Source organism: Fopius arisanus, unplaced genomic scaffold (assembly GCF_000806365.1).
Source record: "Fopius arisanus strain USDA-PBARC FA_bdor unplaced genomic scaffold, ASM80636v1 scaffold00268, whole genome shotgun sequence".
Classification (NCBI taxonomy): Eukaryota; Metazoa; Arthropoda; class Insecta; order Hymenoptera; family Braconidae; genus Fopius; species Fopius arisanus.
Genome location: NW_011888007.1, coordinates 17475 through 21645, shown reverse-complemented (window position 1 = coordinate 21645; position 4171 = coordinate 17475).

Below are 4171 nucleotides of genomic sequence, written 5' to 3'. Positions count from 1 at the left end.
CCAACCTAATCAAAAAGTGTGGTTTTTCAATCCTCGCAGGGTCAAAGGGAAATCTCCTAAACTACAATGTGATTGGGAAGGTCCTTAGACCATTAAAAAAAAATTGAATGACGTGGTTCACCGCATTCAAAAATCTCCTCATTCCAAACCTAGAATAATTCACATTAATCGAATTACTCCTTATAAAAATTGAAACACATAATTCCTAAACTTTTCCATTTGACAATTATTGTCTGATTTATTCCTATTAATTTTGGACCAGGATTGAGAGAATTGAACAATAATTTATTATTCATTTATTCTTCTCGGAAAGAAAAATATTTGAGATGGTCATTACGCATAACTTCTCAATTTTATTTAATTTTACAGGGAATAATTCTCCCATATTTATTTGATACATTATACCTTTCTTTGACACACTTTCCCTTTTATTCGACTTGATTCTGCCCATTTTTATCACCTATTTCAGAATAATTTTCTGAATGGACTTCTTGAACTGTCAACCCTATGATGGTAACTAACTGATTTCTGATGACAACTATTGAATGCGAACCAACGGATGAATTTCTACAATAAACATATTTCGAGTCGAATCTATTCTCTCTTGTACTTTCGTCAGGTTTTCTCGGAGAGAATATGGCTTGAAGGCCCCAGATAGCTGAAATCTTAGTTAATTTATTTCTAAAATTTCAGTTTGCTCTCAATAGATTTGCCTGATTGTCGGGGCGACAATCTGTCTTCATAGGAGGGAGTAGTAACGAATGGCCAATTTTGCCTTATGGTAACTTTATTTCTTCTTTTGTCTTTTTTTAAATATCCCTCCTCTGATTCATATATTCATTCATTCTATTGTTTTATCGTTTTCCTGACATATTAATTACGCCTCAACCTTAATAATTAAGACTTTATTAATTTAAACCCCACGGGCATATCAACATGCTAGTTGAATTTTCAACAAATAGATAACCCATTCGTTCTGATAGTTTTTGATTAACGCACTTATCATCGGCTTTACGGTTCTATTTACACGCTCTACTGAGTTCGACCGCGGGTGATTTAAAGGTGTTGTGATGTTTAACTCCTTATGCTTCGAAGAGATTCGACACGTCTTTCTTGCAATATTCTTCCGCATTATCAGAAATTAAGCTTAGGGGTGCACCCCAGCGGCCGAAAGTCGACTCTAGAACTCGTTTCACCGCCAGTGGGAAATAGTTTAATGTACTTGGTACTTAGGTCCTCAACGGCCACGATGTGTGAGTTTCCTGTCGGCTGTATCAATAGTTATTTCTATCCAAGGCGTCTGAGTCGATCTGGTCGACAGTAGGCCCTGAATTGGGTGTTGGTTACCTTTGACCGGAATGCACGTGTTACATTCATGAACATATTTTTTAACGTCTTCTGTCATTCCGGGTCAGTAATAATTTTGACGAATACGATCGAGAGTTTTATACCTCTCCAGGTGTCCAGCTTGGGGTGTCATGGCTTTCTCTAAAGATCTCTAATATTTTGATCTGTTTTATTATAAGTTTTCGGGGATGTTCGTCATTTAGAAAAGCTTCAGCATGATCGAGTCGATAATAATATAATTCATCGTTTTCAATTTTCCATTCCGGGAATCTACTGGGACTCTTCTCGACTAAGCAACAGTGAGTTTGATACCAGTTTTGATGGCAGATCGAATTTAGATTTATTCGATTTTTTATCGTTTGTTCCACAATCTTTTCTCATCCCAATGGGTCAACGTCGATTTCGAACATCCGTCAGAGGGCATCTGGGGCCTCATTCAGCGTTCCTCGTGTGTGTTCGATTGTTAGATCATGTTGCAATAGATAAATTGCCCACCGAGCAAGTCGGCCTACCGTGTTTTCCAGACTATGAAGCCACGATAAAATCTGGTCATCGGTAACCACTTAAAACTTCATCCCTTCTAGGTAACAACGCAACGTGTCGACTGTCCATAGAACCGCGAGACATTCGTATTCCGTAGTCGTGTAATGAAAGTCACCTCCGCGCAACGGTCGGCTCAATGTCTTGATTAACATCTCCCTATCTGTTTTCGGATGTTTCTGTACTAAAATCGCGTCTACACCGAAATCGCTCACGTCCGTATAAAGAATGAACGGCTGCCTTGGTACTGACGTATACAGCCGGGATATATCGATTAAGGCTCTTTTAACATTCTCGAAAGCCGTTTGCTCAACCTCTGTCCATTGCCACGGGTGCTTCGGACTTGTCAATTTATTTAGTGGTCCTTGGATTTTAGCCATGTTCTTTCAATGTCGATGATACCAATTAACTAATCCGTTGAACTGTCTATGTTGAGTACGTTCTTGTGGTACCGGATAATCCATTATTGGATGTATTTGTTAACTTCCTGTTCTATTTTAGGGTTTGGTCTCATTCCGTGTTGATCAATGATGTAGCCAAGGTATTTAATTTCTCGACAAGCAAAGTTACTTACCGCTCGGTTGATTTTCAATTTTTCTTCACGTAAGACTTCGAATAAAATCGACAATAACGTGAGGTGTTCATCTAAGCTCTCGCTAATGACGATTCAATCATCCAGATAGGCAAAGACTTTCTCAATGCAATGATTGGGTAATTTTCGTTCCATAATAATTTCTTGTATTCGTCCTTTTAATTAATACATTAGACACTGGAATGTGAATGGCGCACTTGTCAATCCGTAGGGTATCCGAACCCATTCTAGCAAGCCTTTACCCTCGACAACAAAAGCAGTATACTTTTTACTTTCTTCGTCCATCAGGAGCTGATGGAAGGCCTCGTTCATAACCAGAGTAGAAATCATGTCGCCTGATATAATTGCGACAAAATTGAACCTATCTGCATGAAAAGTAGAGCTTCCCCTGCCGAAGTTGGGGTCGTTCTGAACGCCCCCTTAATTCCCAGCAGAGCAAGCCTCCCCAGTCTATCCACCGTTTTCCTGTGGCAGGCCTTGTTCATGGCCGGCCACCAGGGAACAGCTGCATAGGTTAGGTGTGGGAGCATGATGGCTGTATGGATCCATCTTACGACCTTAGGTCTTAGCCCCCACGTGCTTCCAAACATCCTTCTGCAAGCCCAGTATGTTCCTATGACTTTGCTGGTTTGCATATTGATGTGTTTTTTCCAGCTGAGTCGTCTGTCGATCCATAGACCTATGTACGTCACGTCCTCTGAGAAGCCCAGTACTGTGTTGTAGATGGAGGGGGGTTTAACCACCAATCTCCTCTTGCCAGTAAAGAGAACCATCTCGGTCCTTCTGGGTTAACATTGAGGCCGTTAAATGTGCACCATCGCTGGACGTGATTTAGTTCCTTTTGCATTTTGAAAGAGAGCGTACCATTGTCTGGACACAAGCAGCACTACGTCGTCTGCATAGCCTATCGCTTCCACCCCTAGCTCTTCCAGCCCAGCCAGGAGCTCGTTCACAACGAGGAGCCACAACAGGGGAGAGATGACCCCCCCCCCCCTGCGGGCAGCCTCTCGCCGCGAGCGCCCTGACCGTGCTGTCGCCCAGGGAGGAGGAAACCGCTCTTGTTCGGAACATAGCAGCTATCCATCAAATAATGGGCTGTTCGATGCCGAAAGATGCCGCTGCTTTCTCCATGGTGCTAAAGGAAGTGTTGTCGAAGGCTCCCTCGATGTCAGTGAAGACATCGAGCATGTCCTCTCCTCTTGCCTTGGCACCTTCAATCTTGCCCACCAGGCGGTGCAGGGCAGTCTCCGTTGACCTGCCGACCTGGTAGGCGTGTTGAGAGAGGCTGATTGGATTAGTCCTCAGAGCTCCCATTTTGATGTGCCTGTCAACGAGCCTCTCCAGTGTTTTTAGGAGGAAAGAGCTCAGACTGGTAGGCCTGAAAAATTTGGCGTTGTCCTAGCTGCACTTACCCGGTTTGGGGATAACGGCAACTCTGACCTCTCGCCATCTATTAGGCATATGCCCAAGAGCAAGGCTTGCTCTTAGTACTGGCAACAGCCTGTGTAGGAGCTGCGAACCCCCCTCTGCAGGAGCGCCGGCAAGCTTAGATGTATGGGGTATTATCATATAAAATCTTCATATTAAATCTGGATATTAAAAAAATCTCGAGTATCTAAAAAAATTAGTCATAATTTAAGTTTTTTTCTTTAATTAAATTCAATTGATAAATATAACAATTTTCAATTAATA